Below are 23,293 nucleotides of genomic sequence, written 5' to 3'. Positions count from 1 at the left end.
TTGGCATTTGGATGTTTTTCACATCTACTGTTGCCATCAATACCAAAGGGGGAGATTGTCAAAAATTTGGAGGAATTATGTGTTGCATTGATGTTTGTCATTAATGTCGACACTAGCTTGTTTGGTTGTCTATCGGGTTCTGGTAGAGTGGTTGGATTGTGATGTTGATCTGGAGACCATCTCCGATATTCTCCAGTACGTTCAATTCGGAAAAATTGGTTTGGTTCAGTCATTCATGTGCGTGTCACATTCAGTTGGTTTGGGATTTGGTGATCTGGAAGCTATCATATGTTCTAGTAAGCCTTTTAGTTACCGGTAAGGGTTTTACCAACAAAGCTTTGTTGAAGATCTTTTGATGGATTCGATAAGTGGTGTTGGTGCGGCTTCTAGAAGGTTCTCAGGATACTGATGGTTATCATGTTCATGTTCCAGTTGATCGATGGTGTTGCATTTGGCTTATGATGATCTATTTTAGGTCCGGTGATATCCTGTGTTATTCTCCTAGGTTATGGACTGATTTATGTAATGTGTTGGTGGATGCCCCTGATGTGTTACCGGTTGGATTTATTGTTTGGTTAATGTTGTTTCGGCCTCTGGCCGACTTGGGTTATCATTTGTTTGTGGGTTTATGTAATGGATTTATTGTATTATCTTTTAGGTGGCCGACCTAATTGTTTAGGTCCCAGGTTTGTATAAATATGATGTAAGATCTCTTTGTGAATCATGGGTTATGGGATTATCTATGTGTGAATAAAGTTGTAATCATATGAAAAAGGTTTTGGTCGATCATAGTTGATCGAATTGGGTTTGAGTAAGAGGTTTAAGACCTCCAATATGGAGCTTAACTGGTACTGTACTCAAGCATAGGAGATGCTATTCTTGTAGTTCACTCTTATTTCTGGATTGTAGTCCAAAGATTTTTATAGTCAGTGAGAATCTTTCGTGACGAGAAATGCGCTCTAGGCAGTGTGCCTTCCTGCATGTGCAAGCCCCTTTATTGTAATCACATACTTACTGCAGAAGTATCATTTGACTATGGGTAGGGTTTCCCACCGTGGTTTTTCCCTTTACCGAGTTTTCCATGTACTAATCTTGGTGTTATGTGTTGTGGATGCATGGTATTTGGTTTATGATTTCTGTTTGTGCTTAATTGATATATCTTCTATTCTGGTAAAATGTTTTATGTGCTTAAAGTTTCATAATCTGTTGACAATTGATTCACCCCCCCTCTCAGTTGTCCACCAGTTATCCTAACACCTATCACAGACACCCAAAATACCTGTGCCCCAAAACTTCATGAAAACATACCAGAAACAACAAACAAAGAAAAAGAATCAAGAACCATCCCGATTTCTCTAGTCACTTGTGGACATCCTTGAGTAGTGCAGGAACATGACTCAAGACAAATCAATAAAAGATAAGACAAACTTGACCAACTGAATCAACAACCATATTGATTTTGTTGTCAAAGTTGATTGTTTGTTTGATAGGATGGTCATGATGTCTTTTTTTAGGAATGAAGTACATCGTTTAAGACATATAGTTTGATTTTGAGTATACCACATCTTGTATAAGACAAATGATAAGTGATAGGGATTGATAATTTTTGAGTGATGGGACAAGTTTGATCAATTTGTTTGCTGACTGTATTGATAGTTTGTCTGTTGTTGTGTGATTTTTTAAGTGAAGTGTTTCTACGTGTTTTTTGTTTGCATTTGCTTTGATACCCATCTTTGCAAGAGAGAATTTATTGATGAACTTAAATGAGTGTTGTTTCTTGGGGTTTTTTGACCATTTTTAAATTTTTAGGTTTTTGGGGTTATTTGATTTCTTGTGCTTTCTTCACCTAGATGTTTTACAAGTGTTTTGGATTTTTGCAGGACATTATTTGAATGTTTTGTTCTTTTTTTAGTACTTTATTTAATTTTTTTAGGACTTTATGTGATTTTTAGGATATTTTCAGGATTTTATTTGATTTTTAGGAATACAAGCAAGATGCATTTATTTGCACTGGGCAATGTCTAGCAAGGCATAGAAAATTATGATTGGATGAATGGACTACTGAGATGGAGATGGATATGAGAAATATGGAGGCAACTTATTGTGGAATTGGGGTTGATTTGGCTTCCAAGGACTATCTTGCAATGAGATAACATATTTATCCAAACTAAGGGTCTAGATATGGCAATGCATGTTTATGACATGTGATCCACAATAATGGACATGTCAAGAGGTTTTTGAAACCATGTTTTACATTCTTTTGTTTTTATTTTTGTTAAAGATCAAGAATGGAAAAGGGAACATGGATGGAGATAGAATATGGATAGGATAAGAAAGATCAAAGGTGGAAAAGGGGAATGTGAATGTATGCAGGGTGATGGATAGTGGATGAAGGATAATGGATGATATGGTAAGTGGGATTACATGGACAAAACTTTCCATCAATTGTATAATGGAAGAGGATTGTGGATTACACATGACACCTGCTTGTTAGGTTTTCATCATGGTACTTGTCCAAGTTGCCTTTTTGCTAGGTTTTCACCAATGGACAAATTATTTCTTTTTACATATAATTTTTTTTTTTTTTTTTGAATTTTTGACTATTGACATTTTGGAAGATAATGCATGCATGATAGGAGATGGAGGAAGGACTCAATAATATCATTGTTTGTTTGGATATTATAAATATAAATAGACTATGACTATGAAAGTATGCTCAAATACGTTGATAGGGTAGTAAATAAGGAGATGAGATGGATGATAAGATGGAAAGGGATAAGGATTTATGTAAAGGATTGGATAGGAGGGATGTAAGGATGGAAAATAAGTGTTTGATAATGAATGAAGTGTTGGAATACTTGTGTATGAGTGGATGCATTGACACACACCTTGAGGGGAGGTGGAGTGATGGAGGAAAAGTGGATTTTGGATTTTGAAATTTTGATGGAGGAGTGGTTGTGAAATTTGGGACATAAGGACCCAAAATGGATGAAGGAAATGATGGAGGAATAGATTTGAAAAGTGGGAGATGTTTGGACATCTGGAGGAATGAAGGAAGATTTTGGAATAGCAAGTCTGGATCTGCCAATTTTGATTTTTCTTTGGGATGCAATGATTTTATGGGAATCCACATTATTTTTTATTTTTCTTTTCTTTTTGGTTCCTTGGAATGTATTTCTTCTATGAGAAATTTAGGAACCCACATGGTTTTTGATTTTTGTTTTTGCTTAATGGGCCTTTGTGGCCTTTTGAATAGTTTTCTTTTCTTTTCTTTTGGATCAAAATTTTCTTTGTTTTTACATTTTGTTTAGATGAGACATGTTTATCCTTGAATATATGTGGAGTTTTGGACTTATGGATTTTATTCTTGGCATCCAAATTGCTTCCAAGAGGAATGAGATTCATGGATGGATAGGAATGCTATGAAGGTCTTTTGGATGGGTTGATGTAGGTAGATGGTTGGAAGGTTCTCAACTATGTGTGCCTTTGCTGATCTTGATTTATGATAGGATAAGTGGATGGTAAACTAGTGGATGGAGGAATGTATGGACCTAAGATGGATGGAAGGGATGAAGGGGAAGGCATATATTTGGATTTAGATTTAGCAATGATACCAACGTCTTGAGAATAAGGTATGTTGTCAGGGCCATGACCATAAGGATTTGCTTTGATATGGAGGGGTTCTAATATGTCTTATTTATGTAGGCCTAACCCTTTGCCTTGATAATGCATTCTTTGACAAATATTTCTACCAATGGGATACTTGTTGCTTTGGAAATGTGATGTGATTCCATTTTGAAAAGGGATATGGTATGGACATGGTAGGATCATGAAGTAGACCAAACCAAATGAAAGTGGAGGAACCCATTTGATATGTAAGGGGTTCATGAACAACTTGTGCACATGTATTGAAATCATGAGAGGGACTCAGGGATAACTTTAAGAAACCCCCCCTGGGTAAAGGTTTAAAATCCTGGCGAATCTTTCAATATTTTGGAGGAAAATATTAATTTTTTTGGCGATTTTTTTTAATAGGGGAAAAATATTAAATTCCGTTGGCGAATTTTTCTCAGTTGTGTAAGAATTATACGAAAATTAAGGCTATTTTTTCATTCTTTTTGGGAGAAAATATTAATTTTCTTAGTGAACCTTTTTCTTTTGCATGAATATTTTTGAAAAACTAAGGCGATAGAATGATTAAGGCTAATCTTCCATTACTAATTGGAGAAAAAAAATAATATAGAGAACACATCACATCTTAGTTGTAAGTGTCTTGCATATCCGTAAAATATTTTAGAAAGCCGCTTTTTGGCAAGTATGAAATCTTGATCAAGGATTCTCTGCTATCCTTTTGCATTGAAAACTCAAAACACTGTGTGTGTCAGAGGAAGAAAAATATAGAGGACAACACATATTTAATATTCAATGAGAAGCTACCAGTATTAATCTATGTTGAGGTTTGTGAGTCATGTACATGTGCTAGGACTACTGGAATGAAAGCTTTCTCATGGAATGAGAGAAAAGTACATCTCACAGAGATTAATATAGTATATGGAATAATCCAAAGTATAGACCTGACAGTCAATTGCCACCACTTCACAAATCGAGAAATAGGGCCATTATTTGCATGTTGCATTTCAGAATGTAGAAGATAGAAGTTATATCATTCATATGCTACATTTTAGAATGTAGAAGATATACATTTTCTAGAGATAAGTTTTTAGGAAGTGTTGTTGTTTTGCTTGTAGAGGTTTTAAAATGAAGTGCATAGAAGGTGCAACAAAATTCTAGCATAAGGAGATATGGCTAAAGGTTTGCAAATGCCATGAAGTAAAGAAAATTGATGACTTGTAGCCAGAGGGTTATTAAAATAGCCAAAGATAACTAGAGGGTTATTAAAAGGCTCGAGTGCAACTGTAGGTTTTGGCTACAGTTACAGATAATTCTGTAGACGTATAAAAATGACCACATTCCTAAATGAATATTTTATGTTCATTTCCGTATTTAATTAAATCCAATTTAATTAAATTATCCACATTCTTCTATTTAATTAAATAAATTATTCAATTTATTTAAATTAAATTCACTATACCATTTAATGAATAAATCATTTTATTCAATTAAATCCCCCTATCCACTTTTAATTAAATTCAAATTTAATTAAATAGTTATCCCAAATTGAATAAATCTAATTTATTTAATTTCTCCAAATTATAACCAAATTGAATGAAATCATTTAATTCAATTAAATCCTATTATCCCTCCATCCACTTGCAAAATCCCAAACCCCTTCCTAATCCCTTCTAGAATCTTCTAATCGCTTCTAATTAACCTAACCCTCCTCTAAATTTTGTCACATCCCTAAGCAAAGGGAAGTCACTTCTCAAAAACCTTAAAGTCTTTGATAACCATTGAAGGTTTTCAACCCTCAACCACTAAAACCCTTAAAGTCTTTGAAAACCATTAAAGGCTTCCAATCTTCAACCACTTAATCCCCAAAGTCTCCAATAACCATTAATGGTTAATTCAAACCTTCCCACATGGTTAAAACATTTGTTTTGACTCAACCTCTATCCAACCCAAGGGTCTCATCAGGCCATTAATGCTTTGACCATGATTATCTCTTAATCATTTGCACAAAGGTTTATCCTTGGATTAACTCTTAATCCAGTGGGTAAGCCTAACTTAGACTTGAACCTTAGCCTTTAGATAACCATGAGGTCTTCTCAGGCCTTTAATGCCTCCAACCTCTTCTCTCAACCCAATCTTATGTTGACATTTGTCACCATGTCATTGGTGCCAATTGTGCACATGGATCCCCAACTTTCAAACCTGGCCCTTGATTAAACCTTTCAATCCTGACCATCCATTGCCCTGTTTGTGCTATAAATAGAGCCCTCATTCCTCCATTCTCAACAATCATCTTTCAAATTTGAAGCATCACACTTATGCTCAAATTATTTCAAGCTTTCATATCATTTTATGCTCATCATTTAGCCTCTCTTTAGATCAGAATTAATCATGAATATGCATACTAGAGTAATTTATTTATCATTTTAGTTCAATCATAGACTAAATATAGTATGCTAGGATAGTATTCGTACTAATCTTGTCATCTTATCATTTAGTTTATTGCATTTTAGCATCATACATAGCTTACAACACATCTCATACTAAAATCTAAAAAAAAGCATCTCTCGTTCTCATATTTGCCATTCCTAAACCATTTTGCTCAGTAATCTGAGAGCAAAACATTGGTTTGAGGGACATTGTGAGATAGAGAACCATGGGACCCTCCTTGGGAAGCTGAGTAACACTACGTTACTCCATAGCTTGCATCAAGAAGTCCTGTGTGTGTGTGTGGACTGGTATTTCTCGTAATTTTCACATTTTAAGTTTTATTCGCCCACTTTTCCCGCATACATTTCTGGCACCCACCGTGGGGCTCGAACCCCAATCACACATCATTTTTTGAATTTGATGACTTTTGCAGGTACGCGAGAAACTAGAATTAGCGCGTCGAAAAGATATTTTAGCGCATCCGCTTAACAGTTTAGCGCTTCTAGCCTACTGTTCAACGCGTGTGCTCTCTGTCTTAGCGCGTTAAAGCTGTTCTTTAGCGCATGATACTATTTGACAAGTTTTTCTGTAGGTGTCGACGCCGGCGAAACACAGATTAGCACATATACCCGACAGATTAGCGCAGCGGCCCCAACTTTTAGCGCTTAAACTGCATATTCCAGCGCGTTGCAACAAACAGTTAGCGCATCAAATTCGAAATTTTCCTGCACAACAGACCGCGGGAAAACCAAACCACAGATTAGCGCGTTTAACACACAAAATAGCGCATCCGAGAAACAGAATAGCGCACAGAAAAGAAACAGTAGCGCATCCGTAGAGTATTGTAGCGCGTACAGTTATTTCTATAGCGCATCCCAAATAAAACAAACAAAAGAGAAATTTGTAACCGAATTAAAAAAAATTTAGACTTGTGGAAGTCCCCCGAAACAAACTAACAGCTTTCTTGTTCTGTTTATTTACAGGGACTTAACAGTTTCTTGCAGGTAAAACGAGGAAATTTACCTTCACAGCAAAACGTTTTTCCTTTTGTTGACCTCCAAAAAGTCAAAATTTGCTTTGTTGACGTTTTATTTTCCATAGATTAGATAATTATTGCTATGTACAATTAAAAAGAACATCATGCTTGTTGGAGCAACATCTCCAAATAGAAGTTAGCAAATTATTGTCTTGAGGGTTAAAAAGAACAAACTTATTTGCCTTGTCTCGAAAGTGGAAGGTATATGCTCTCCCCTTAACTGGGTGACCAAAAAGTCAAACCACTCTTATGCTTTCTGTACTTCAAGCAATAAATCCTTTAGCAGGTCTGCCTTCCCGAGGAGTTGCAATCAACTTTTAAAGCCGTTTATGGCCGGTGTGAAGGGAACGACCTAAGTGGGGAATGACTTTGACGCCAAGAATTCCAACCCACTATAATCAAATGTGGAAAGTGACGAAAGTCCTTTTCAACGGTTGCGCGCAGTGATTAGCCTTCCCCCAGTATCCTCGAGATACGTAAAGCCTTTGTTCTAAAGGTTGGGAAGCCTCCTGAGAGAGTTTATCACTGACGGCCGAACGAGAAGCCTGATTAAGAACCTTAGCATTAGAAACTTTGAACCGAGTCAGTATCCAAACATTTGTAACATCATAGTGCAAGGGTGGGGAAGAATCCGCCCCCAAGATTACTCACCATATATCTCCCAAGATAACTACCCAACTGTGAAGCAATTCACTTTGGGTTAACTTTTGGCAAAAGACAAAAAAACGGGCGCCCTCTAGGGGGTGACACGGCTGTTTGAGCTGACGGAGTATCGAGACTAGTGGGCTATGATGTTACTTATGACCCTTGAATAAAGAGTCTTTCTGAAGTGTTTATCTTGTATCCAACCTATTAAAACATTGGGGATTTGAACACATCCTCGACAGAACATACACTTTCTGTTAGATCAGGCGAAATGATTGTACTTTGTGTGCCGTGCTTGCATTTTGTATTTCAGAAAATCATCCATAATACTTAAAATTTCTCTCAACAAAAAAATCAAAATCCTCACACAAACAACCAAAAGGAAAAATCAGGGCAGTTTAGCGCGTGAGAGCAACATCTTAGTGCGTGTAAAAGATCTTTTAGCGCATCCAAAACAAAAAATAGCGCGTACAAACAAAAACAGTAGCGTTTCAACTGCAAAGCAAAACAGGGAATAAACCTTTAGTGCGTGCAAAATAGATTCTAGCGCATCTCAGGAAAAAATTAGCGCGTAGAAAGCCCATTTTAGCGCATTAACCAAAACAGATAGCGCATAGGAGGCACAGTGTAGCGCGTTGTTTTCCAAACAAACTTCACAGCAAAATTCAAATAGCTTGTCTTAGCGCGTGAAACAAACAGGTTAGCGCGTCGAAAGCCTATTTTAGCGCATTAACCAAAACAGATAGCACGTAGGAGGCACAGTGTAGCGCGTTGTTTTCCAAACAAACTTCACAGCAAAATTCAAACAGCCTGTCTTAGCGCGTGAAACAAACAGGTTAGCGCGTCGAAAGCCTAATTTAGCGCATTAACCAAAACAGATAGCGCGTAGGAGGCACAGTGTAGCGCGTTGTTTTCCAAACAAACTTCATAGCAAAATTCAAACAGCCTGTCTTAGCGCGTGAAACAAACAGGTTAGCGCGTCGAAATCCCATTTTAGCGCATTGGCCTAAACAGTTAGCGCTTCTGAAGCCCAGTCTAGCGCGTACATCTTTCACAGTCAAGAACAAAATTTTTCCAGAATCTATACTTTAGCGCGTAACGGGGGGCAGACTAGCGTGTGTGAGAAACATTTTAGCGCATCAGGAAAATTAGGTAGCGCATCAAACCTCTGTTTTAGCGCGTGAGAAAAGAGAGAAAAACAGAGAGTGGGAAAAACCGAAAATTTTGAAAATTTCAAAATATTTTAATAATAGTTTTTCATCAAAACACATCTTTTATCAAACCAGAGTGACAAAAACGAATCATTAAAACTATTTCTCAAGTCAAATTTGTGTCAAACAAAGTTGTCAGAATCCGAAAATGAGTCGAGCAATAGAGGACGTCTTTCCTATCATAATCTAGAAAATTTTTATCATTAGTATCAATCAAATCCTTTACCATCTTACGGATTTTTATCTCACAAACACTTGTCTAAAAATTTTCAAATTGTCAAAATCCAGTTTCCAGATCGGGAAACTTCTTATCCATATCATTTGACACGCTTTATCATGAAGGGATAGCTAAACCTTCATTCTGATAAAGTAAAATTTGAAATTTTCAAAACAAGAATCAACTAAATCCAAACAAATCAAAGGAAATCATTGATCTCTCATGCATGACTAATCCCCTCATTCTGAGAAGAAAGAACCTCTATCGCAACATCACGTTGAAGAAACAACAACCTAGCTTTTCCAAATTCATCAAGCAAAATAAATTTTTATACATCAATCGTCAACTCTTCAAATCCCATCGGGTATTTCTTCATCACGTCAAATGTTATATCCAAAACAAATCCAACGAATTTGACAAAGAACCCCTGAAAACAAGAGCATACTGTCAAAAGTCTGCTCTCTGTATGGTCGCTAAGGCCTCCTCTGCTCGACCCCGGCGCTCCATCTCTGTATCTCTCTCAGTGGTCAACTGAGAAATCTGCCGCTGATAAGTCAAAATCTGTGCCTGCAGCTTCTGCACAGTGATCTGAAGAGTCCGGATCTGAGCATCCTCTACGTGACCCGGCACTCGAACCCGCAGTGGTCCCTGTGCTGGCGCCACTCCTCCCACTCGGCCTGTCCTGGGTACAGGAGGTGGGAGTATATCTATCCTCCTCCTTTGTACTGGTCTCCCCACCTCCTCCTCTCCTCCCACGACCGCTAGTACCTCTGTCACTCTGCCCTCTCTCCCGGCTCCAATGGCCAACCCTCCTCGCCCCCTCTCAATCCTGCCCTGCCGTACTACTCTCTGCACACCCCTACCTCTCCTCCTCCCTCTATCTCCTCCATCATCCCCATCATCCCCATCATCTCCCCCGTCTCCCTCCTCTCCATCAGAATCAAAAGCTGGCCTCATCTCCTCTGGATCTAAGATCCTAGCCACGGCCCGAGCAGCAAATAAACGAGCAAACTCGTCAGTCATGGCCAGCATCCTGTATCTCTGGGGCATAGTCCCAGATCTGTCCGGCCAACCCTGTAAACTCCTCAATGGCCACAGCACTGTCAATGGTCGGCCCCCAATCGGCCACATCCTGCTGACGCCGTGCGTACAAGCACGCTCCCTGCGGAATTCCCTGCTGCCTCCCGAACTGCCGCAAAACTCGGGTAACCAGAAACTGCTCAATAACGAATGGAGTCCTCCCAATTAGATACCTCGTCATGAAAACGAAAGGCATTAAACAGAAAACGAAAGGCATTAAACAGAGAGTGGGAAAAACCAAAAATTTTGAAAATTTGAAAATATTTTAAAAATAGTTTTTCATCAAAACACTTCTTTTATCAAACCAGAGTGACAAAAACGAATCATTAAAACTATTTCTCAAGTCAAATTTGTGTCAAACAAAGTTGTCAGAATCCAAAAACGAGTCGAGCAATAGAGGACGTCTTTCCTATCATAATCCGGAAAATTTTCATCATCAGTATCAATCAAATCCTTTACCATCTTACGGATTTTTATCTCACAAACACTTGTCTAAAAATTTTCAAATTGTCAAAATCCAGTTTCCAGATCGGGAAACTTCTTATCCATATCATTTGACACGCTTTATCATGAAGGGATAGCTAAACCTTCATTCTGATAAAGTAAAATTTGAAATTTTCAAAATAAGAATCAACTAAATCCAAACAAATCAAAGGAAATCATTGATCACTCATGCATGACTAATCCCCTCATTCTGAGAAGAAAGAACCTCTATCGCAACATCACGTTGAAGAAACAACAACCTAGCTTTTCCAAATTCATCAAGCGAAATAAATTTTTATACATCAATCGTCAACTCTTCAAATCCCATCGGGTATTTTTTCATCACGTCAAACGTTATATCCAAAACAAATCCAGCGAATTTGACAAAGAACCCCTGAAAACAAGAGCATACTGTCAAAAGTCTGCTTTTAATCAAAAGATAAACCGCGGAGGAAAGATCAATCCAACATTCCTACCCGACGAGTGCATCACATATAACACATCTCGACCAGAACCACCAACGCCAGAGCAAAACATCAACGAGGACTTTGTACCTTTCATCACTGAAAGCTTCTATTGAAATGCCTATCACTCGCTCTCAACGAAACAAACAAAGCGAGACACCCACAGAATCAAGTATGAATCGCAGATTATCAAATCCTTTTGAAATTCCACCCGTAGAAGAACCTGAAATTACTGACGCACATCTCCAGGAATGTCAAGAAAATCCTTCCTTCCAAAAACTTGTCGAAAAGCTCATGGAAAATGACAAAGAAAAATATCTACTCATGCTTACAAGCAAAGGCGTCAAACTTCCTGAAGATTTCGACGCAAATGTCTTTCAAACTGGGTCTCAACAATATACATATCAAGAACAACAAAGGGAAGAAGAAACTCGCATACCTGAACAACATATTCCAGAATAACATATACCAGAAATGCGAGTACCTGCTTTTGAAACCCCAGAACAACACATACCATTTACTACACCTTTTCAGTTGAGAACAAATACGAGGGAAGAACTCTTCCGTAGACAAGATAATGCACCCTTGGTTTCTCTTACTCAACAAATGCAAATGTTGCAAAGACAAATACACGATATGCAACAAGGGACAACAGTGCGGTACTCTATAAACGAAATCTGTTCTTATCCATTTGACAGAAGCTTAAACATGATACCTTTTCCTCCAAACTCAGACATTCCCAAATTTGATAAATATGATGGGAAAGGTGATCCTAGAGATCATGTTCGAGATTTTTGTACTATGAGTCTTGAATTTGCTCATAATGACACTTATCTGATGAGGTTATTCCCAAGAAGCCTGGGAGGACAAACAATGGAATGGTTATCCAAGATTACACCACCTGTTAGATCATTTGACGAATTGGTTAACAAATTCATCACCCATTATTCTTACAACATCCAACATGCCATAACCATGCTAGATATTTGCAACACCAAACAAAAGAACAATGAAACATTCATGTTATTCCTTCAACGATGGCGACGCATGGTATCAAGATATCCTCGAGATATTCCTGAAAAAGAGAAAATGGAAATCTTCATTGATAACTTAAATGGTGAAATGAGTTACAGACTCAAACTTCAATGCATACCATCTTTTGATAAATTGATCAAAAATGGCATCCAAGTAGAGGAAGCTTGTGTCAAAAAGGGAACGCTCAATTTCTACAAAGAAGGGACGAACTCATCAAACTACAATAACCAGAACAACACCAATCTAGACAAAACTCGATTTTGGACGCGAAACAAAAATGAAGGCAACAATGAATCATATGATCCTAAATCTAAATAGCCAGTGCTTGCCTTATCAGGAAATACTCAAAATACGAAAAATCCTAAAAATGCTACTCCCAGTGCTAACACATATGCACCAAATAATGCTCAAGGACAACTCAATACCAACAACGCCAACGATAATCAAAACAAAAACCTGAATCCAGGGCCTAACAACAATTCACGCAACAACACCAACAACTTCCATAAACGTATCTTCACACCATTGGGCCAATCATTAGAGTCCGCATTCAGAGAACTGTTGGCAAACAAGGTTCTTTCTTTACCTCCAATCAACAATTATGAACCCCCAATCAAACCACCTTGGTGGAATGATTCACACTATTGTGATTTTCATCGAAACAAAGGTCATAGAACAAATGAGTGCATGAGATTGAAACACATAATCCAAGACATGATTGATCGAGGTGACTTAACGGTGGATGGTCTCAAAACAAATAATGATCACGAAGCCTTCAAAGATCCTCTTCCAAATTATAACAAAGATGGAGCATCAACTTCAAATGATACACGCAGAGCTCGTATTAATCACATCTACAACAACACAATCAATCACATATCAGCTGCAGACCATCAAGTCAATGTTATAACCATTCAAGATAAACGTAATCATGAATCTGTCAATGTAACAACCCGGACTCAGAAATATGTCTTGAAGGGACATACTGCACCTCCAACTACCACACCAAAGCTCCAATACGACTTAGTTCATCAACTACGCAAGACTCCGGCTCAAATATCTATCCTGGAATTGTTGAAACTGTCTCCAAAACACAAAGACATATTGGAGCAAGCGCTATTAGAAACAAATGTACCTCAAAATATGGATACAGACAAATTCCAAGCCATGGTTGCCCATATGACAGAATCTCATAACCTCACCTTCTCAGAGCATGATAATACTTCATTAAGTCATCCGCATAATACTCCTCTACATATTGAAGTCATTGTTTGCAAACACCATGTCAAAAGAGTTTTAATAGATGGAGGAGCCGGACTTAATATATGTACTTTAAAGCTTATCCGTGCACTAGGTTTCTCAGAAGAATCTATTGATCCTTGTAAGAAGATTACCATAAAAGCATATGATGATGAGGAAAGGTCCTCTAAAGGAACAGTGATATTGCCTATTCAGGTAGGACCAGTACAAAAAGATACTATATGTCAAGTCTTAGATATTGATCTCACCTACAATATCTTATTAGGCCGACCCTGGATACATGAAATGCAAGCAGTACCTTCTACATACCACCAGTGTGTCAAGTTTCCTTATGATGGACAGGAAATCTCCATATCAGCTGATCACAATCCATTTCAACATTGCAATGCAATGGGGGCAGCCCAAGACAGTTTGGTTCCTTATAACAGAGAAAAGTAGCAGTCTTCAACACCTGATCCACCAACAACAACATTCAACTCCTTATGGGGAGACTTCAAGTAGAAAATGCAAATCAAAGACCAAGGCATGGGCGAATACTCTATGGAGCCTTTATGTTTGACCAGATTGCCAACATCCCCTAGATCGCATGGTTTACCTACTATATCAACACATCTGGCAACTCAGCCCATAACTAAATTTGATGGTACCTTCATCCAATTGGGGACTCTAGCACATGAATCAGAAGATAAGGATGTTCTTAACTGGCTATACAAAGATGAAGAAGAAGCTAATAGAGCAGCCGCTCTAGACATTGTTCTACCGACACACCTATATGGAAAAGGCTACTTGATCATGAAACAAATGGGATATGGCGGCAAAGGACCTATTGGGAAACGCCAAGAAGGAGTTACGGAACCTATAGATCTTCCTTCACAACCTAGTAGAAATAAAGCAGGATTAGGTTCTAAATTCACTTTCCTATTGAAAAGGCCACCACACACAAATGCAAAACCTCAATGGAAGGAAAAGAAGAAATACAAGGAAGATTCCTGGCAGGAAGCTCTCTTTGAATCAGCAGAAACAATCCGCAAGGCAAGAGAACGTCAAGATCAGAAGATACATTAGGGAAAGCTTTTGAATCATAAGAAGGCCATCTCTGCAGCAATGGCCCATATTCACACACCAATGGCTCAAGAACAAATCCTATCATCACAAGAAACCATCATTCCTCCTTGAGGAAGGACAATCTATGAACAAATCCAGACTGTAGAAGACGGCTCGGATACAGAATCAACACAGAATATCAAAATAGTATCCATCATCAAAGATTTGTTTTCACCATACAACATACCTGTTTATAGCACAGATAGACTTTGGGATGATGCCTATGAGACAGATTCAAATGAATATGAATGGGGTGCTTGCTCTGATACTCCTACAAATATCCCAGATGATGCTGATTTCATATCCATTTCTCAAGAAGAACATAATGCAGAAGATAGACCTCTTGAATTTGGACCACAACATATCTATGACGCTCCGGAACGTGAACAGAAATATTACGAACAAGTCTATGTCGAAGATGATGCCATCGAAGACCTTGATGAAACCTTAGGCTTCTTTAAAAACAAGACCCATCACGATGATAACTCTATCCTAACACTTACAATAGCTGAACTTGACCCACCCCATGATCCCTTACCACTTGTCTTTCCTGACCTAATCAACTGGGACGAACCTGAAACAAGTGATATACCTATTTTCCCAGATGATGCATCTATTGTCCATTACCTATGTACCGTAAATCCGGAAACAGGCTCTACCAGTGAACGACATAATGATATCTGTAAATCAGGGAGTGCCAAGTCTCTCAGTCGCAAAAATGAATCAAAGAATGAATCTAATGCTGAAAACCAGTCAATGGCAGCAATGGATCCCAAAAAAGTAAAAATAAAGGACGCATCCGAGGGTGAAAACCTTTTTAAGGCACCTAATGATGGGAGACTTGACACTCTTCCTGAACATTTTCATGAACGATCACCCATATTGATTGAGCCCACTCAATCAATCAACATTGGTACCACCGAAGCAACTAGAAACATTCACCTTGCAGAATCTTTGACAGAGGAGGAAAGATCGGCATTTATCATCTTCTTTAAAGGACAACAAATTAACTTTTCCTGGTCATATGCTGATATGCCCAGAGTAGATCCACACCTAATCATGCATCACTTGTCCATCTCTGCAGGAGTCAAGCCAGTCAAGCAGAAACTACGAAAGATGAATCCACAGATAGCACTCATGGTCAAAACAGAATTAAAGAAATTATTAGATGTCGGATTCATCCGACCTATTGACTATGCAGAATGGATTTCCAACATTGTTCCAGTCTCAAAACCAGATGGTAGTATAAGAATATGTACTGACTTCAGAGATGCCAATAAAGCTTGCCCAAAGGATGACTTTCCTCTGCCAAGCATTGATATAATAGTAGATCTCACAACAGGCCATGCAATGCTCTCACTAATGGATGGTTTCTCAGGTTATAACCAAATTAAGATAGCTCCTGAAGATCAAGATAAAACAACATTCACCTGTCCTTGGGGGACGTACTGTTGGAATGTCATGCTTGTTGGCTTAAAGAATGCAGGGGCCACCTATCAAAGAGCAATGACAACCATCTTCCATGATATGATGCACACATTTATGGAAGACTATGTGGATGATTTACTAGCAAAATCTTTCACCAGAGCTGAACATCTTGGCATCCTAACAAAGATCTTTGATCGGTTGCAGAAATTCAAGGTCCGACTCAATCCTAAGAAGTGTGTCTTCGGGGTTACATCAGGCAAGTTACTAGGTTACATCGTTTCAGCTAAAGGTATTGAAGTTGATCCAGCAAAGATACAAGCCATCATGGATATGCCACCACCAAAGAATATCAGTCAACTTCGATCTCTCCAAGGATGACTTCAATCAATCAGGCGATTCATCGCTCAACTAGCAGATAAAAGTCTGCCATTTAACCATTTGCTACATAAAAATGTGCCATTCAAATGGGAGACTAAATGTGCAGAATCTTTTTACCAAATTAAATAGTACCTGATGAATCCACCAGTTCTAGTACCACCAATTACAGGAAAGCCTCTTATATTGTATATCTCAACAATAGATGTTTCACTGGGGGCACTATTGGCACAAGAAGATCAACAAGGAAAGGAACGCGCCATATATTACATCAGTAGAACATTGAATGGTTATGAACTCAATTATACATTCATTGAAAAGGCTTGCCTAACAGTTGTTTTTGCATCTCAAAAGTTCCGACATTATATGCTAGCACACACTATCAAGCTAGTAGCCAAAATTGATCCTCTCAAGTATCTACTCAGCAAGGCAGCTCTCACAGGCCGATTGGCTAAATGGGTTATGATTCTCAGTGAATTCGACATCCACTACACAGAAAGACGAGCCATCAAGGGACAGGCAATTGCAGATCAGCTGGCTGAAGCACCACTACCAGGAAAACAAACCATGGACATTGAATTTCCAGACAGGGATGTTTTTGCTCTTTCCTCTAAACAATGGACCCTATACTTTGACGGATCCTACACTCAACATGGTTCAGGTGCCGGCATTTTGTTCATCACTCCTGAAGGACACACTATGCCAAAATCATACAGACTTATGTTTCCATGTACAAATAATATGGCTGAATATGAAGCATTGGTCATAGGCATCAAAATGGCTATCGAATGGAAAATCACAGAATTAAAAATCTATGGAGACTCACAACTGGTCATCAATCAAATCAACAACAACTATCAGACAAAGGATGATAAGTTACTCCCCTACAAACAGATGGTGGATGACTTCAAACAGTATTTTGTACACATCACCTTTGAACAAATACCAAGGTTGAACAACAAAGCAGCCGATGCAATGGCTACGATCGCTTCTTTATTACAAATCCCAGAACAACAGAGTCGTTATGAGTTCCTGGTAGAGCAACTGTTCTCCCCCGCCTATGACCACTCTGAATCCCATGTTATATATGCCTTAACCGGTTCAGATTCTCCGTTATATGGACCAATATACGACTACCTCAAGCATAATATCTTACCCATTGACCAATCCCGTAACCAAAAACGTAACTTTATCCGACAAGCTGCCCGTTACACCCTTACCGCTGATACCTTATATCGGCGAGGTCTAGATGGTACTCTTCTTCGTTGTCTTGATCGTAATGATTCTAATTCTGCTTTACACGAGCTTCACGAAGGTATTTGTGGCACACATTCGAGTGGCACTACTCTTGCTAAAAAGCTTCTATGAATGGGATACTACTGGCCTACAATGGAGAAAGACTCATATCATTTCGCCAAGAAATGTCCTAAATGCCAAATCCATGGCAATCTGATACATGCACCAGCACAGGAACTACAACTATTTACCACATCCTGGCCATTTTGTCAGTGGGGATTGGACCTGGTAGGCAAAATACATCTTTCATCTTCAAATGGACACAAGTTCATCATCACTGCCACAGAATATTTTACCAAATGGATCGAAGCAGTTCCCATGACCACAGTGACTGGGAAACAAATTGCCTCCTTTATCCTGAATTATCTGATCTACAGATATGGTATTCCAAGTTCAATCGTCACAGATAATGGACGACCTTTCAAAAACCAAGATGTGCAAGAACTATGTGAAAAATTCAAAATTTAACATCGATTTTATACACCATACTATCCATAAGGAAATGGTCAGGCAGAAGCATCTAACAAAACGATCCTAAAAATCCTCAAGAAAACAGTGAATGATGCAGGCAAAGATTGGCATGTACAACTTAATCCAGCACTTTGGGCCTACAGGACTAGCATTCGCACACCTACAGGGGCAACACCATATTCCTTGGTATATGGATCAGAGGCTATTTTACCCTTGGAGGTAGAAATTCCATCTCTTAGAGTCTCTTTGAAAGGTTTGATTCCAGATGAAGAGTATCGAGTCAACCGACTGCAAGAACTAGAACTATTAGATGAAAGACGCCAACATGCTTATACTCATCTCAAAGCATATCAGCAACGCATGTGCAGGAGCTACAATCATAAGGTCATTCCTCATAACTTCAAGGTTGGTGATCTAGTACTAAAAGAAAATCCAAGAAACCAGTAAGATAGAGAAAAGAAAGGAAAATTTGAACCTAACTGGTTGGGTCCCTATGTCATCATTTCAGTCTATGGATCAGGTGCCTATCAGCTAACAAATTCTGAAGGAGATGTGCTTGATGATCCAACTAACAACATTCATCTGAAGAAGTACTATACTTAAGGTAGCCTAGTGCACGGAAAAAGCCAAAAACAAACCAAAAAAAAAAAAAAATCAAAAAAATCTAGAAAAAGCAAAAATACAAACTACAATAAAAACAAATGGTGAAAACCTGGTAAACAGGCGCCCTTGTGAAAGACCGGCTCCTTTATCTATATCCATGCCATTTTATCCGTCAAAACACTCTCGGCCATCGCCCGACACTTAGCATATATCTATCCAGGACATACTTAGCGTAGTCACTATCCTGAGTTATTCATCTACCACATTCCACCATGGCTTGGAAATCACTGTACATAATCATATCCAGAAGAACACTCATCTAGGGGCATTAAACTATTCAAACACTTGCAAACATTCAAGATATTCCAACTATTGCAAAACTCAGACACAGGACATCCAACAAACACAACTACGCTTCATCACAAACAACACAAAACACGAACAATACACAAGAAACTTAAGGATGGATGATTTTCTGAAGTACTAAATGTTGCATTATCGCATTAAAGTCTTGATTATTTTGCATTTTGAACTTTTTAAATAAATTGGAATCTTTTCCTTATCTCATCAAAAGCTTCACAGCCAGAGATCATGAGGAACTTCCAACATTTTCTTAGTCTTCTGTCTGGGAGGTGATCACTTGTACTGTGTGAATATTTGCCTCGAGACATGATCCATATCACTGAAGGCCTGATTCCGTTTCACGCATATAAATGATTTAATCTTGTATGTTTACGCAATACGCACTCAGGTCGTCCTGGTTCAATTATACCTTGACGCTTGTGCTATCTTGCAAAATTAAAAATCATGTAAATTTTACTCAGATCATTATGGTTCAATTATACCATTATGCTTGTATAAATTTTCAACATATCCAAAAATCAATAAATGCTCCATGATGATATTTACAAAGAAAGCAAACAAATGGTTATATCGGATGGCGAATACAGAATGAGAGATGCTCCAAAAACGATTAGTTGCATATCATTTTACAATTAGTTGCATATCATTTTACATCATTATCATAATATTTTACATCATTATTATATCATGTTGCCTCATCATTGCATCATCATTACATCATTTCATATCATATTATCTTACATGTAGCAGCATATTAAAACATACATCTCATTTTCAAGATACATCTCACAGCATATAAAAACATACATCTTGCATCACACATTACATCATATATGTAAACATTACATCATCATATAAAAAGGAAGTGGTACACATAAAAATGCATCCATAAACACATCACATCGATCAAAAATGGTGCTCTATATATATATCTCTCAAAAGATGATCAAAATCTACAAAATGTGTCAAAACTGTGTCCAGTACAAAGAATACACTGCTTAAAATACAATAGAGACCCTGTCTCTCAAGTGTGACTATCCCTTGATGGAGATGGTCTAACTCCTGATGCACCTGCTCCTGGATCTCCAGGAGGATCCTGTCTAGCTCCCGATACACTCGCACCCGGATCTGCAGGAGGGTCCTGTCCCGCTGGCCCTGTCACTCCACGGCTCTCAGATCGTGTCCCGGCAGTTTGAGATCGACTCGATCTCGACTGTGCAAAGCTCTCGACACGCCGCTCTCTAGGTACTGCCGCCTCATAGTGATGCCTGTAATACGCAGCCTCTTGGACACTCCGGGTCAGCTCTCTAAGGGTGTCTCTCAAGGGACCACCCGCCGCTGCTCTCTGTACGGTCGCTAAGGCCTCCTCTACTCGACCCCGCCGCTCCATCTCTGTATCTCTCTCAGTGGTCAACTGAGAAATCTGTCGCTGATAAGTCAAAATCTGTGCCTGCAGCTGCTGCACAGTGATCTGAAGAGTCCAGATCTGAGCATCCTCTACGTGACCCGACACTCGAACCCGCAGTGGTACCTGTGCTGGCGCCACTCCTCCCACTCGGCCTGTCCTGAGTACAGGAGGTGGGAGTATATCTATCCTCCTCCTCTGTACTGGTCTCCCCACCTCCTCCTCTCCTCCCACGGCTGCTAGTACCTCTATCACTCTACCCTCTCTCCCGGCTCCAATGGCCAACCCTCCTCGCCCCCTCTCAATCCTGCCCTGCCGTACTGCTCTCTGCACACCCCTACCTCTCCTCCTCCCTCTATCTCCTCCATCATCCCCATCATCTCCCCCGTCTCCCTCCTCTCCATCAGAATCAAAAGCTGGCCTCATCTCCTCTGGATCTGAGATCCTAGCCACGACCCGAGCAGCAAATAAACGAGCAAACTCGTCAGTCATGCCAGCATCCTGTATCTCTGGGGCATAGTCCCAGATCTGTTCAGCCAACCCTGTAAACTCCTCAATGGCCACAACACTGTCAATGGTCGGCCCCCAATCGGCCACATCCTGCTGACGCCGTGCGTACAAGCACGCTCCCTGCGGAATCCCCTGCTGCCTCCCGAACTGCCGCAAAACTTGGGTAACCAGAAACCGCTCAATAACGAATGGAGTCCTCCCAATCAGATACCTCGTCATGAAAATGAAAGGCATCTCCATCCCATCCTCTGCCCATACCTCGCAGCCTGTATACGGTCTCCAGGTGATTGTATCTATATCATCGAATACCCTCCTCCAGTGCTCTAGTTTGCCCAGCTTACGCTGGACAACTAGGCCTCTATATCCATAGGCATAAGCCGCCCCTACGGGCCTATCCCTATCTGCCAGTGGCCTAGCTGCTGGAATGTGCTCCCAGCACCATACCTATAAAAGGGTCACCCCTGCTGATAAACTACCATATCCGAGGTATACTACCTCATGCAGGCTCCTGTAAAGGTGGGCCAACATCGCTGACCCCCATGCAAATCTCCAGCCCTGTGTGACCATCTGCTCCAGAACCAGCCCCCATCCCACTGAAAATCCCTTTGACCTGCGATCAGGACAAAGGAATCCTCCAATAAATCCTGCCAGTACAGATGGCAGCGGTGCATAATCTAAATTCAGAAACTCCTGCCAGGGGATCTCATAGCCGCAGACAGTCTCATCATGAAATATGCGGCGCAACGCCTCTGTACTGCCCTCCTCTGTCTGCTCATATGGTAATATGGCTCCTACCACAGGAATGCGCAGAATGCGATAGCAGTCCTCTGGTGTCACTGTCATCTCTCCCGTGGCAAAATGAAAGGTGTTCGTGTCACTGTGCCACCTCTCTGCCAAAGCTGTCAATAGTCCCCAGTTCACAGTGAACCGAGGCATATCCAGAAGCGAGGTCAATCCGCATCGCTCAATAATATCTAAGTCTGCCTGTGACAGACGTGGTATCAACGTCCATGGTCTCGGGAATCTCTCCCTCGACTGCACAATACCCAAACGCTCCTGTCAACAAACAAAACATATCCAATATCAGTTTTCACATCAACACAAAGATATCAAAATCAAACTTACATCAAAAACATGAAACAAATTTGCTCATCAACAATCAAAGTTCAAAATCCTATCATTTCATATCAACTTGTAAAACAACTCAAGTTCTCAAAAACCATATCAAAACTTGTAAAACAACTCAAGTACCACAATCACATAAACTTGTAAAACAACTCAAGTTTCCCACCCATATCAAAACTTGTAAAACAACTCAAGTTTCCAACCCATATCGGCTTGTAAAACAACTCAGGCTTTTACACACATTGAACTCGAAACAGATAATGCAAATAATCATGTTCTGATCAACACAAACAGCTTGATATCTATACATCACTTGGAAAATTGCACATCAAAACAATTTATACAAATACTCATCTTGGATACATACATCAAAAACACGACAGGCACGCAAAAACACAACTTTTCAAAATCTGCCAAAACTACAAATTTTTGATGGATGCGCTAAAACAGACCTCTAATGCGCTAAAATAGACCCACGCGCTAGGCTGCTTGTCCTACGCGCTAACCTATCTGCCTTATGCGCTCGATTCTATCTATGCGCTCCCCTTTTCTACCTATGCGCTGTCTAATTTGGCCTATGCGCTAGACTTTGTTTACGCGCTAATATTTTCCTCCCATACGCTATCCACTCTAACCTATGCGCTAGACTCTGTCTACGCGCTAATCTATCCTCCCTAAGCACTCCTCTTTTCATCCTATGTGCTAGGTTAGTCCTACGCGCTAAACCCCTTTGCCTAGGCGCTACCCTTTCAGCCCTATGCGCTAGGTTATGCCTACGCGCTAAACTCCCTGCTTCATGCGAACTTCTGCGACTTCTAGGTGCTAGGTTAGTCCTACGCGCTACCCTGTTCATCCTACGCACTACTAAATGCAACACCTGCGCTATTATACGTGGACGCGCTAACCCAGATGGCCTATGCGCTAGCAAAATACTTTCGGACGCAACCCCTAAATTGACTTCTATGCGCTACTGTATACTTCGTATGCGCTAATCTACGTCCTAGACGCGCTAAAACGATTTGTCCGAATTTGAAAATTCAAAAAACACCTAAAAACGACAAAACAAAAAATCCAAAAGGGGTCAAAAGGGTTGACTTACTGGTGGTCCACGCGCTGCTTGTC

Source organism: Cryptomeria japonica, chromosome 5 (genome assembly GCF_030272615.1).
Source record: "Cryptomeria japonica chromosome 5, Sugi_1.0, whole genome shotgun sequence".
In the NCBI taxonomy this organism is placed as follows: domain Eukaryota; kingdom Viridiplantae; phylum Streptophyta; class Pinopsida; order Cupressales; family Cupressaceae; genus Cryptomeria; species Cryptomeria japonica.
Note: the sequence above shows the minus strand (reverse complement) of the source record.